This window comes from Rattus norvegicus, chromosome 13 (genome assembly GCF_021556685.1).
Source record: "Rattus norvegicus strain SHRSP/BbbUtx chromosome 13, alternate assembly SHRSP_T2T, whole genome shotgun sequence".
Taxonomy (NCBI): domain Eukaryota; kingdom Metazoa; phylum Chordata; class Mammalia; order Rodentia; family Muridae; genus Rattus; species Rattus norvegicus.
This window is the reverse complement of record NC_141546.1, coordinates 6,765,145-6,780,516: the sequence shown is the minus strand read 5'-3', so window position 1 is coordinate 6,780,516 and position 15,372 is coordinate 6,765,145. Positions and strand designations below refer to the sequence as shown.

General features: G+C 38.7%; 1 pseudogene; it reads left to right on the top strand.

The window, feature by feature from the left end:
- The first annotated feature begins 8,583 nt into the window (after positions 1-8,583).
- Rlf-ps1 (RLF zinc finger, pseudogene 1) lies at positions 8,584-15,085 on the top strand (annotated as a pseudogene).
- Positions 15,086-15,372: the final 287 nt, after the last annotated feature.

Below are 15,372 nucleotides of genomic sequence, written 5' to 3'. Positions count from 1 at the left end.
AAGCATAAGCTCCATCTTAAAAAACTGGCCCTTCCTAGATTAGCAGAAGACTGCCTGACTATGCAGAGTCCTCTATGTATTTTGGAATTGTAGACAGGTAAAGGAAAAATCAACTCTGCAGAGTCATCCTCTGGACTACATCTCTTGATAACCCAGGCTATCTTGTGTCCAATCTCTGGTGAATAGTTATCCCTCTTACCATTTTAAAACAATCTATACCCAAACCTCTGAGCCCAAGTGCACCAATCGCTATGTGAACTATTTACCTTTTCAAAATGAGTAGGGTTGTCTCTTTGAACCCTCCCTTAAAATGCTGAAGATTCTAAGGAAGAATTCCCGGTATGATTGCTCACGTCCAGTTTCCTATTTTGTTCAACGCTGTAACAGCTCTTCTATCAATCAGCAAATGTTCCACAGGCCCCTTGGTACTAAGGTCATACAACAGTGCTGCCCATTTCATACTTTAGCCCCATTAAGCTGCCAGCCTCAGGCATTGCCTAGAGATCTCCACATGCAGTTTCTCCAGATTATAATTTCTTATGACAGCTCAGGAGCATCAGTTCAGCTGACCTTGTCTTACTAGTGGAAAGGCACTATGAAACTGTGAGAAACATTCAGAGATGCAGGCACATCAACACCCAGGAATACCTGAAGAAATGCTAGCATAAGACAAGGCAATGAATGCTCTTGTACTCAATCAAGATTTAGCATCTAGAAAATATTACAGAATCTTCACTCACCCTCCATCACTACTCACAGGCAACTGTGTTTCCTTTCCATCCAAAGGGTCTGAGTTAGTTTTCACGTTGTTTTAACAAAAAATACTCAAAAAGGTCAAATAAAGGAAGAAAGACTTTACTTGGCTCACAGTTGAAACATTCAACCCATTGTTTAGGGAAAAAAAAAAAAAAACATGCACCTGGAGCATAAGGTGGCAGGTCACAATGCATCTACAGTTGGGTAGCAGACAGAGATTGATTGTGGTGTCAGATCACGGTCTCTTGTTATTCAGTCCAGGAGCTCAGCACTTGGAATAGTGACATCAACTTTAGCTTGGTTCTTCCATCTCAATTAACCAAATCTAGAAATTCCTTCACAGGCACTCACAGAGCATTACTTCCTGGGTGTTTCTGGAGCCTGTAACTGATGGCCATTATTGATTATAGATATTATCAAACAAGATGTTCTTAATACATTCCATATACAACTTAAAGATTAACTGAGGCTTTGCTCTCAGGAAATGTTCTACCTTTTGAGGCTACTAGAAGAATGATGCCCAATTCCCAATGGGAATATATTTTGTAGGCTCCTTATTTATGAATAAAGTGATAATTTGTGTCAGAAATCCCTGAAATTTTTCTCTTTGCAATACCACATCTACCCCTAGAGTGTGGGTGTATGGAAGTATTGGAATAGTAGGTCTTTACAGAAGTCATACAGGTGAGTGAATCTCTATACAGTCCAGAATAAGAAATGTCCTACAAAATCCACCATAATGGATGTTGTTACCAGGGAAAGGCATTAGGACTTAAAACATACAAAGTAAGTTTGACTGGAAAGTAGGAAGAAAAACATCCATCTGTAAACCTCAGAAGAAACAAAGGATCCTTATTTTAGACTTGTAATCTTCAGATCTCTTGCTATATGAACTTTTGTTCTTTAAGAGAATAGGAACAGAAGTTTTGTTCTGTTCTGTGGTTCTTCATTACAGTAGAATAAAAAGAATAGTCTAAAACTGCAATGTTCCACATAAAAATCTAGGGCCCCCCCAGAAGTGTATCTGGGTAAAGTTGAGAACAAAATGCTGCATACAGTTGACATGAGGTTACAATGTGGGAGTCCTACCTCATACTTTGACTTGTTCTACCTGAGATACATGATAAGTATGCCTTTGTCCTGTTATCTCCACATGTGAAAGCTGAAGATGAATGGGAAAGGGTGACGCCAGGCAGAAGGAACACCTTGTGATTGAAATTCCATCTTGGAAAACATCTGTAGTTTAGGCACATTTTTCCCCTCTGCTTGCATGCGGCTTCCCTCTGCCTGGCCCCAGTGTCCCTTAGACTACAAGATAAACCCTTCCTGTTTACAAGCATTTGTCAACTCATTAACTTTCTTGAAAATACTTTTTTAATATAATAAACTATCATAAAAGTTAGGTATGTAGCTCAATTGGTTAAATGTGCACTTTTCAATCATGAGCATTCCTAGAACTTACATAAATATCTAACCATGGCCGTTTGGATTTATTCTCCCAGCACTCTGAGGCAGAGACTGGTTGATCCCTGAGACTCAGTGGTCAGCCTGCCTGGACTAATTCTAGAGCTCTAGGCTAATTTGAGGCCATCCTTCAAAAAAAAAAAAAAAACAGTGGATAGCCCCTAATGTGAAACCATATACATGTATGTACACACACACACACACACACACACACACACACACACACACACACACACACAAACAGGATAAAATCAGCCTCATAAACAATTGTTTCAGTTCTTTCTAGGGAGACATTACAAGTTGTAGGACACTGAACAAATAAAGATAAAGACAGTATCCACATCCCTATCTTTGTCATTCAATCAAAATATATGCCAATTTTACATTCAGAGACATAAACAGTCTCCCTCATAAGAGTATTCAAACTTTAGCTTCCTTCAGAAGCATACTGTGAGAAAAAAAATTAATGTAAGAGATTGTATGAAGTGTAGTTCCAGAGTACCTGATCAACAAGGTGGGTGCATCTACACTCCAGGGAAAACAGTACATAATACTTATGACCATATGAAGTAACTCTGAATGTAGCTGGAGCTTGATAATTCCCAGGAGCCTGAGAAGCAATGCTCATATTTCATATACTATGGGAAGTGGCAGGCATTCCTTGCTCAGCTCTCTAAGAGATGACCAAAAGCTGCAAAGAGGCTAGCAATTATAAAGGGGAATATTGTCTCTGGTTACTCAAGGGAGATCTCAAGCAACGTTTTTGATAGTTTAAAATCAACCCAGACACATGATAGAAATTCCCAATAGATATAGCCATCTGTTCCTGGACTTCTCTTAGACTCCGGTCCCTCAGATCAGATGTGAGTTGTTCTGAAATAGATGTAATTTTTCCATCTTTCAAAAGCATGAATCTCCACCTCTGCTCACATATCCATAGATATACTTATGCTTTGGCTTCCCAATGTAAATTTCCTACCATCCATTTCTTTGTTCATATGTGTACATGAAAGTGCTGATATGTAACTGGCCTGGAGCTAACCAAGCAGGTTAGGCTGCCTGTCTAGCAAGATCCTGGAATTTACTCATCTCCACTCCTCCAGAGCTAGGATTACTAGTACAGGCCACCATGTCAGGTTCTTATGACTGGAAATCCTGTCTTATGGCTGGAAATTCTGTAACAAATATCTCTCATCTTTCTCCACTTGTATACAGATCTCATGCCCCATTAAACGGAAACTGAAGCCTTTACACGTGTTCATCCCCATCTTTGTATAGCCTTGAACTATTTTTGGACACAGTTTGACAGATCCCTCCCCATCATACCCATATATGTGTGCTTTTATTTCAGGGCATTATAAGCATATGCATAATAACAAGTAATTAATAAATGTCATTGTGTTCTGAAAGCAAAAGTGTATTTCATGCTTTATCCTCTGTAGTTCTGGGAAGTCTTTGGGAATTAACTGTTCCAGCATGCTTTTATCTTATGATTCATAGGCATGGTAATGTTCCAAACTCCTTGTAGTCAGGAGGATTATAAAAACGACATGTGGGCTTTATCACTACTACAAACGAAATTGACAAACATATTGTAATAACCCCAATTGTTTGCCATAATGTAAGAACAGTCTAATTGCAATATATGAAGAAGTGTGATTCTCTCTGACTCAAAAGGAAGAAAGACTAGACAGTTTATAAGCAACATTATGAACAGTCCCTCCGTATGGGACACATTACTGTTTTTTTGTTTGTTTGTTTTGTTGTTGTTGTTGTTGTTGGTAGTGGTGGTGGTGGTGGTTTGGTTTGGTTTTTGCTTTGTTTTTTTTCTTCTGAATTGAAACATTTTACTCAAAACAGAGGTTGCTAAAAACTCAGAATAAAGATATCTTACATGTCTCAGGAAGTTTCTGAATTTTATCAGATTCATGAGATTCTCTGTCTTCAAGTCTTGGCTCTTGCCAAGACAACATGGTTCCACATGGAGAGGTTTAATGAGAGAAGGAGAGGAGAGGAGAGGAAAGAAGGCTGGAAAGAAGGAGGAAGGGGGCAAGAACAAAGAGAAAACAAAGAGCAAGAGGGGAAAGTAGGAGGAAAAGGAGGGGGCAAGGAGTCCCTTATATCACAGGCACAGCTAGGCAACTGTGGGGTGAAGCATACCTGGCTGCTGCCAGGTACTTCTGGGGGTAGAGCTTAGGCAGACTACAAACGTAAAGATTATGAAAACTGTAATGATTACTGGGGAGAGTAGACTCTAATTCTGATTCACCAAAAAAGACAGCTTGGACTCAAATCATATGTAAACACAGAGTTTTTTATTCTGCAGAAGCCCAGAGTGCTGGGGTCTCCCATTACAAGACAGAGACATAACTATTTGAGCTTGACAGCCTGATTTGAAGCACATTAGGCGATTTCAGGGGAGGTGAAATATATCCTGATCCTTCTTTAGGGATATTCCATTTAGGGTTCCAGGTCTGGAAAGTGAAGTTTGGAGACTGTTGCTAAGTAGCAGTCTCACATGAAAACATTTAGCTTGCTGCTAGGTTTGTTTGTCCATAGCAATCTATTTTTTTTTCAGGTTGAGAGCTATGCTCTTGGATAAGCAAGGATCTGAACAATCTAGTGGATTTTGTCAGTTGAACTAAAATTGTCTCAGACTTGGTAGGAGCACATTTCTTAGTGTGAAATCCAGTGATTCATTTTCTTTTGCTTCCCCAAATAGGCTATACTGAGATTGAGTCAACAAAACAAACTTAGTGTCCCCATTACCAGCAGAGTAGCCAAAAATCTAATACAGGGGTAAAGTAAAATCTAAAAGAAAATTGTCTTAGTAAATTTGTACATTGCTGTGTGAAAATTCCCAGTCAAAGAAGCAGCTTAAGGAAGAATTGGTTGACTTCAGCTAAAACTCTATTACAGTAGGGAAGACCAGGTGGCAGGAGCAGGAACCTCGCTGTTCTGTCACATTACATCACATTAAAGGAATCAAAGAGAGGTCTCAAAGTGTATCTCAGCTATAAAATATCAAGGTAAACCTTCAGTGACATACTTCTTCAGTCAGAGGCATGTCCTAAAGGCTCTACATCCTTTCCAAACATGACTACCAGCTGGAGACTAAGTGCTGGTTAGTGTTTGTTGTTAACTAAAATGGAGATTTGAATGAGAATGGCCCCTGTAGGCTAATATAATTTAATCTTTCTCCAGGAGCTATTAGAACTCATTGAAAGGATTAGCATGGTTGACCATTTTTAAAAGAAGTGTGAGTAAAATAAGTTTTGGACTGTTCAAATGCCTAATTCCTTCTCAGGGGTTTTGTTTGTTGTTGTTGTTGTTGTTTTTGGTTTTTTTTTTCCTCTCTACCTCCTGCTTGTAGAACAAGATGTATGCTCTCAGCTACCTTTGACCGCAATGCCTGCTGGGCTCCTGCTGTAATTCAAATGATTGTGCTTATGAAAAGCATAAAACTATGAATACCAAATTAAATATTTTAGTTAATAAATTGCCTTGGTTGTGGAGATTTTTTTCCCCCATGACAATTAAGAAGTTATTAAGACAACTAGTTAACACAAATCCATACTACTGTTGAGCAGTGATTGAAACTGAACCTATAGACACAGCTAACATAAAAATGGGGACCGAGAATTAGAGAGGCAGGACAGACCAAGTGTGAATAGAGGAAAACATATTTCCCAAATGTTGGCTCTTGATGTCATAGTGGAGAAGGCAACCTTGTGGATGATATAAGTACAGGAGGCTCCATTTTCTACATAGAGCAGACAGAGTGTATGCAAACTTTGGAAAATATTAGAAGCCAAATATTACTATGGCTTCCTTATGCTTTCTTTCAAAATTCCCTGTGGACAGAGGATGTATACTTGTCCCAGATGAAGTTTAATGGTGTTGATGCAGTGAGGCTGGATCCCTCTAACCTTCACAAGCTGCAGTGAAGCAAGCTGTGGGAAACAACAACTTGTTCTGTGCAAAACAATCCAACAGTCAATATTATTCCAAACATCAGGAGTCTGGCATCATACTGTTTATTTTGGACATAATTAAGTATGGTACCATCTGATAAAAAATATCCTTGTGATGACATGATGCTGTCCCATGAGTACAACAAAGCTTACCCAAATCATTTTGAGAAACAAGGTAAGCTAACTATGGATCAGAATTTGACTATTGTGAAACTCTTTGTAAAGCACACATGACACCTTCTATAAAAATGGATTCTATAGACTGACTGAGAAAAATGTGTGAAACCAACATCCTGCTGACTAATGATATTCTAAACCTGTGAGCTTCCTGAGAAAACAACATGCTGTTGACATCACCTGATAAGAGCTCTGTGTCCCTGACCTTCATAAATGTTTCCCACTTCCCCCTTCCTCTGTTACTCCTGATATGGTATAAATTCAGCCTTGGGAAAAAATAAATTTGTCGCCTTGATCAGACTCTTGTCTTGGCATCCTTCTTTGCAACTCTTGTCTCCCTTTCTCTTACAGTTACCCTCTACACCCTCGTTGACTGTCCAGCAGGACAGAACAACTGGATGAATGCATAACCCCTAAAACATTTCCCATCTCTCTTTGGCATTGGAATACTATAAGTCAGTGAGTTCTCCCATGCCTAGAAAGAAAAGGGAGAAGTCCTGTGCAAAATAAATAAATAAATAAATAAATAAATAAATAAACAAACAAACAAACATTGGGGCAGGAATGGATATCCACCCAGGGCCTGCCTCAGTCACCTTTCCTCTTTGGGTTTCACATTCCCATACCCTCTGTGCCCTCCACGTCAGGTAAAACATGGAAGTTTTGTTTGCCTGTGATATTCTGAGGATGTTTCTTCTCTAGCCCGCCTGTGTTCACAACAGACTCTATTTCTAAGAAACAGGACCTGGTATATTGTTGGTGCCTGTCCAATGAATACCTGATTTGGTAATGCACATGGACCTGCTGTACTTTTTCTAATTAGCACCATTAATTATTAATGTTTTTCTTCCATGAAGAGTGAGAAATATCTCTGAGATGCTGTCAGCAGGCTCCTCATACTTTAGGCCAAGATTCAGGCATGTGTTTTGAAAGGAAATATGGTGATAGGATGACAATCTTCTTCTGTGGCATCCCAAATAGTAGATAAAGTCCAAGGAAACCTCACATTGCAGAAGCAAAGTAAAGAAACTGTCCTAGCATCCTTGATACCCTTAACATAGCTGGCATTCATTTCCTCTCCTGCAAAACATCCTTTCCATCTTCCATGTTTATCCAAATTGTAAGTACCTAAAGTAGCTTTGAATATATGATTGCTAGACAACTCAAAATAATAAACATACATAAAATAATTGTGAAAATTTTGTATGATTTCTGGTGACTATGTACATTTCTAATGTTATTCCACTTCAAAGTTACCCCTCTATAAATCCACTATCTCCCCCAGCCCCTACTTCTGTGAGGGTGCTCTCAAACCCACATACCCACTCCTGTCTCATCCTCTTAGCACTCCCCTATGCTGGGACATCAAGGTTTTACAGGACCAAGGACCTCCCCTCTCATTGATGCCAGATAAGACCATCTCTGTTACATATGTAGGTGACTGTTTTTAATAGAACATCTTTCCACCTTTTAACAACTTTGAACATGTAAAGGATGGTTTTTAATAATATTTACCTCCAACTTGTCTATAAAACTCCATTTAGGAAATGTCAACCTATCCCTCTTCCCATTTTATATCAGGACTCTTTTAACACAACCCACTGAATCGAATAAATTCTGGACTGATGACAGCTTTTACATGCTTGATCTTTTTGCAGTCTTATACAAGTCACCACAGCTGCAGGAAGATCATGACAATGACCTATCCAGAAGTTTATAATTCAAATCTGGCTTTTATACTCTTTTCACTCTCTTTTCTGTAGTATTTTATGAGCCTTGAAAAAAGTGTCGATGCAAATTTTCCATTTAGGGGACACTTCTTTCCTCCAAGGAAACACCTTTTCAGTGAGCAATTCACGTTTTTGTTTTTGTTTTTGTTTTTGTTTTCAGGAAGCACACTTTCAGTGAGCAATTCACTTTTATCAATACAATAAAAGCTTTAAAAGTCAGAATTCTTCCTGGTGATATCTTTCACAGACTCTGCTCTTTTGTATCTTTAATGTAAGTGAGAAATGTTAAGAATGAAGTATCCAATTACATTTTTAAATTTTTTTTATGGTAATTGGCCTTTTTAGAATTTTGCAAGCATGATACAAGATAGGAACCTCAGTTTTAAAATGTCGCCACAAGATTTGTCTGTAGACTCACATGGCAATCGGGGCCAGGCAGAATCACATGATATGGTTCGTACAGTCTGATGGTCTTTGGGAAGATGGCAGACAGGAAGGGAGATGCCATCACTACCTGCTTGGCCTGGGTCCGGGCCTGAAGGTCTGGCAGTCTCATGAGCCAGAACAAAGACTGAGTCCATGGCTCAGGGTCATTTCCCCTGGCCTATGACTATGTCTCTGACAACTGGAGACTGAGATGAGGGAGAAGAAGTTGTCTGAGGACTCATATTTGAACTACTGCTGGAGCTTCTGCCAGAACTTTTTGTAATATGCAAGCAACAAGAATCCATCAGAACACATTGTGAATTTTCTGGAGGTAGACTGTCTTGATATTCAAAGCTTTTCCAGTGCAGGCCTATTTTTTAATTACTGAATGTGAAGATGTCCTCTTAGTGCTTGGCAGAGTAGTTCTGAGTTGTTTGATTAGTAAAAAATTAGTAGTTTTGATTAGTAGTTCATTTACAATGACTGAAAATGAACTGTCCTGTGATATCTGGGCACAATTTCTTCAGTCTCTACAGGAGTCACATGATGCACTGTTGGAATTTGAGAATAAAAAAAAATTGCAAATACTAGTTCATGTTACAAAAAAAGGAGTATGGGAAAATCCTGTTCTTAAAATTCTGTCACAACAGCCAGTAAGACAGAGGAAGGACTATCTTAAGTTTTTGGTCTCTGGAATACAATTTGAGAAATGTCTGGTTTAGAGGAAACAGCACAACTGGCTTAGAATCCTTGTCAACAAATTGATTGCACAAGAAGGACATTTCTTTCTACAAAAGAAATCAAACATTTTTTTAAATCTAACTGTATCCCCCAAGCTACTTCTTTGTCAAGCCTGTATGCAGAGTCTAAAGAACTTGCACAGATATCCTGTTTTCAGTAAGCCTGTATCACATGTATTTGTTCCATATTTCAAAGCGAAGAGGCTATTCAAGATTTTGCAAAGGTGGACTGCAAGGGAGTACTAGGCATCATATTTAACCTTGAATATGAGCGTCAGAATAATACACTATTTGCTCTTTGTATGGCTTAGTTTACCCAGCAGCTCCAGACTGACAGGGCATATTGTTTTTGGAATCAGACTCTCTTTTGGAGTAAACTGCAAAGAAGAATCAAACTATCTTTGGAGACTTTGTTGAAACACTGTTGGCGGTTTGGTGTCATAGCTAAAACAAAAGAGCATTTATTTTGTCATAGAGACTGAAACACAAGACGCAAGCATTGGGGTGTCAATTTTCCTATGTATCTGAGCTCTTCAACTCAAATCAATAGAAGATGAGGAAATAAATGCTTCAGTCTGTAAAACAATTTCCTGTCGTTTAACAGAAGATTTGGAAGTCAGACAAGCCTGTCAGCTTACAAAAATTCTTAGTTGAACCCACATTGGATGGATTCAATATGCTGGAAGAAATGTATTTGCAGTCAGATCAAAATTTTAATGAAGAAAATGCACCACTTTCAAATTCACTGTGATGCGAGATTTTACTAGCTTTAAAAGCTCACTCACCTTTGATACTGAATTTTGCGTATGGAAAACTTTGAAGTGACACTGTCAACAACTCATGGGATAATAAGCCTAGATTCTGATGATGAACTAAGTGGCTATCCACTAATAATATAGATGTCTTAGAGTCATTTCTCAGTGACTATGAAGAAGATAAAGAAAATAAACAATATAAAAGTGGTCTAACAGATCAGAATAAGGAGAAGAGAGGCAAAATGGCTATTGATTCCCCTGAAAGATACCAGAGGTGGCTTCAATATAAGATTTTCTGTTTGTTGAATATGTGGGAATGTATAGGGGCTAGGATTCTCCTTCATTTCCAAGATGCACATGGAAAGTGGAATATACACCTGTCCAGTTTTTATTAAAAATTTCAAGAGAAATGAGCTATTTGTTCTTCACATAATGGAACATGTTAAAATGATACAAATAATAAGTGACCATTCTAGAAAGAAATTACTACTGAAAAGCTCTCAAAGGTTTGTTTATCCCAAGACTCCTACTGGATATTTGGAACAAAATGCATCACTAAGTGAAAAAGCCAGAGGATAGTCTCATGAATATGTCACATTTAGCAATTTAGAAGACCACTTCCAGCAAGACAGATACTTGTGCCCATATCCTGGTACAGACTACATTTTTCTGTTCTCAGTTTAAATACATAAGTATATGTCTTCAAGCTGAACACCAAATAATGAAGAGAATGCCAAGCTCTACTTGGATATGGAACATAGAAGAGAGAAGTTCACTTACTGCCAGAGTTATTTCCTGTTAGCCTTTCACCTATATGAACATGAGCAGGTGTATTGTGGCCCTCAAACTTACATGTATGTCTCTGTAGATTGCTATACAAGGTATGGGTCAGCAGATGAACTCCTTAGCAGGAGCATGATGACCTCCATTACCAATGTGAGTTGAATGGCTGACAAATTGTGTTCAGTGACTTGCGTCAGCTTTACCACCATAAAACACATCACTTCAGGAATGCATTCTACATATGAAATGACGTTGGCTGTAAAAAGATCAATTATTCTAACATAAAATACCAGGACCACTGATCCTTGCATAGTGTTAAAAGCCCAAATTAAAGAAATCAGTGAAACTGTAGGAGGTGGCAAGAAAGATTGTATGGACCAGTTCCATCTACATGACCAAACTCATAAGTACCATTTTCCTGAAGATCTTCTTTTCTGTCCAGGGTCAGCTAGTACTCACATAGCCACCACTTAAACCCAGAAGGACAGCAGGGACAGCAATTCTAGTGATCAGTTAACTCTCAGCACTTTCACTTCAATACCTGAGGAGTTAATTGACTCACTAGAAAAGTCTGAAATCATACTGTCTCATGAGAAAGCCTTTTTTTTTTTATTAACTTGAGTGTTTCTTATTTACATTTCGAGTGTTATTCCTTTTCCCGGTTTCCAGGCAAACATCCCCCTAATCCCTCCCCCTCCCCTTCTTTATGGGTGTTCCCCTCCCCATCCTCCCCCCATTGCCACCCTCCCCCCAACAATCACGTTCACTGGGGGTTCAGTCTTAGCAGAACCAAGGGCTTCCCCTTCCACTGGTGATCTTACTAGAATATTCATTGCTACCTATGAGGTCAGAGTCCAGGGTCAGTCCATGTATAATCTTTAGGTAGTGGCTTACTCCCTGGAAGCCCTGGTTGCTTGGTATTGTTGTTCATAAGGGGTCTTGAGCTCCTTCAAGCTCTTTGAGTTCTTTATCTGATTCCTTCAACGGGGGTCCTATTCTCAGTTCAGTGGTTTGCTGCTGGCATTCGCCTCTGTATTTGCTGTATTCTGGCTGTGTCTCTCAGGAGTGATATATATCCAGCTCCTGTCGGCCTGCACTTCTTTGCTTCATCCATCTTGGCTAATTGGATGGCTGTATATGTATAGGCCAACTGAGGGGCAGGGTCTGAATTGGTGTTCCTTTTGTGTCTGTTTTAATCTTTGCCTCTCTATTCCCTGCCAAGGATATTCTTGTTTCCCTTTTAAAGAAGGAGTGAAGCATTCACATTTTGATCATCCGTCTTGAGTTTCATTTGTTCTAGGCAACTAGGGTAATTCAAGCATTTGGGCTAATAGCCACTTATCAATGGGTGCATACCGTGTGTGTTTTATGAGAAAGGCTTTTTAAAAGAGAAGTGTTGTAATGTGTCTATTTATTTTGATGGGACTAAATTCATATGTGGTTTTGAAAACTATGGTTTCACCTACAAGAATGCAAAAATGATGCAGAAATGTCTTCAGAAGATGTATTCAAACCATTGCAAGCTGAGATAGATAAAGACAAGAGACTTCTTTACCTGCTTAGAGGACAAACATAAGGAAGGTGACAAGTTTGAAGCAGAACCTAGACACAGCTTTGATACAGTGACTCCCTGGACAAAGGTCCAGATCATAGTATCCATGTGAAATGCAAAGGAGAACATCTAGGTTATTCTGTGGAATCTTTCATTTAGGCTTCTAAATGGCCATGTACATAGGATACAATGTTGGAGCCTTTGTTACATTTGAAACATTTAACCTTGAAGAATTCAATAGAACACCAATCTTTTTCAGGGTTTTGCAGGGAGCCCATCTATTATTACTAAGTCTCTTCAGTTAGTCCCATCTTTCATTTCAGATCTTAATTTTCAGAATCAGGATGAAAATATGTCATGTCAGTGCCTTCTACAATTGGCAGCAAAGCCTTTCTTCCATGGACTTCAAGGATGCATATATGAATTTGTAACCAGAGAGGTTTTCCTAATGTATCTTAAAAAGCACAGCTATTCAAAAGATAAGTCCCTTCAGTTAACCATGTTTCAGCAGCAGCATTCCCTGTTCTGGCATCACATCTGCCAAGAAAAACACACAATATTATTCATTATAAAAATAAACATCAAATTGGCAATGACAGTATAACTTACATACTATTAGTGTAAAATGTGGTCATAAAGGTACATGCTAAATTGAGAAATTGAAAAATGACTGTTCTGCAAATTTGGTCCCAACAATAATTCAGAGACCACTCAGTGTCATTCTAAAAAAAATAATAAAAAATAAAAAAAAAGCACATGGCTCAGAAAAAGACTTGGAGTCCTCTTGTGAGGAAACAGAAAGTAGATATATAGTATCTCATCACAAATATGTAGCCATAGAGAAGAGGGAGAGGGGAAGGTGGAGAAAAGAAACAGGTGGACTGTTGCTAATGGAAATGTGTGCTTTATTTTGAATAAGTATCAGAAAGCTTTTGATTGTATCCACAGAATTTGCAACTCTTCATTTACCATTCTAGAAGTCTGATGTGCATCAGTACAACAAAGAGGAGTTATGCTTAGAGAAGAACAAAGCAAGAACCAAAAGGGAACATGTAAAGTGTAAAAAAGTTATTTGCTTGCAAATAGTAAGGACTGTAACAAGTTCTTCTCTGCTCAAAGGCCGTAGCTAAGTACTGCAGTGACTCTCATAATATAAACAACATTTAAGAGTCTAAAGTGGTTTTTCAGATAGTCTGCAGCGAGGTTTTCTTGTAACCAGCCTCAGTGCCCTGCTGTTTTTTATTCATTCAGTAAGTTGAAACACCACCCGTTGAAACAGCATAATATTGAAGGAGAAATTCATTTGTATTAGGAAACCCATTATACTCTTAATTGCTATGCCCAGGTTTTTCAGCCATTGAAGTTATTACTTCCAACATGTCTACTACTGACATAAGGACTATTATGACAACCTGTTCAGCAGCCAGGAAGTAGCAAATTAGTGACTTCTATGGAATGAATTGCTGCATCAGACAACTCATGTTTAGGGATTGACACAGATACAGGTGCAGACGTAGGGACAAGAACATCAGCCTACTAAAAGGGCATGTAATAAAATAAAGCTAAAATATGTAGCTTACTCAAAGAAAAAATCTTCAATTAGCTTTAAAACCAGAGCATAATTGATCCGTATGTTTGTTGTGAATTTTGAACATACGCAATACCCATGCATGGTTTAGGGATGTTTTCCTATAGTGAAGCTGGAAAGCAGCATTGTGAGGCATTACAAACATAACCATCTGCAAAATAGTGCCTATTTAGAGCAGCAGTTGGGAACCTTGGGGTTTGTTAAGTATGGTAACAATATTAAAGACAAGAAGTAGAGCCCTGTGTGAAGAAAGAGGAAAATACTAACTGTGAATAGGTGTGCACAGAGAGCTGATCCCCAGAAGAGAGCAGTGTGCCCCTCCCAATCACTTATTCCACTTGCCCTCCTGAACAAGATGTTGGTCAGAAAGAATGTTCAGAAAGAAAGCCAGTTATTGGCACAAAGAGTCTGTTCTACAAGAGCACATTGAAAAGCATCCATTCTTCAGAACCACTTCTATGCAACAGTGTAATATAGTTCAGTCTTCTCCGGGTAAAATAGAAAGCACCATAGCCAATCCCAGAGGAAGGGAAAGGGGTACTTATTCCACAGACTTCCATCTGCCACTATCAAGGATCAAAGAACAACCTGGGCAAGATAGTTCAGGAAAAGAAAACACAGTAAAGAGTGAAGTCCAGGTCTCAAAGGAGAATATAGAAAGCATTTTCAGGCTAGGTCATCTGATCTGAACACTTACAAACCTATGGAATTTGAGTCTTTCTGCTGAAATTTATTCAGGAAAGTGAAGAGTATAATGATGTTGATGACTGGGAACCTTTAGACAACTTAACATTAAAGAACTCCTCTCAACCTGGTAATGACTTGCCAGGGAATGTGGCAGATACCATGGTGAATGACAGCAAACTTCAAGTTGACATACCTCATTCTTCCAGTGACCCTCCAGTTTCTGAGAAATGTATGCAATCCCACCATTAGTAGTACCTGAAGCAGCAGCAGTTCCTTCCATGAAAAATGTGAAGATTGTCCTGGTCAATGCATTTAAGCCTGTGAAGAGCTTGCCTTAAAAACTTTCATTATCTTCAGAGTGTAGTTGTCCTTGAAAGATCTAAGTTCTCTACACTGATATTAGACTTCTTTACAACTAAGAAGACAGAGAAGCTTTGTGTAGGAAGTTCCTGAATGGCTTTTTTTGAAGCACCTAGCTCCAGCATTTCAATAAGCGGACCTTTGTTAACCTGAAAAAACACTGGGAACCAGCCACACTTGCTTAGTGTTGAATAGGCTGTGGGTTTACATGATTGTACAATATCTGTGTCAGTAGCATTGGTGACATACAGTAGCTGGTATATTGATTGGAATTTTTATTTTCTTATTTTAAAAAATGGAACTGTATTCTTGTTTGGTGCTTTTTAATAAATCAAAATATACTGGGGCTTCCTTTTCCAATTAAGTGTACTTGATTATAT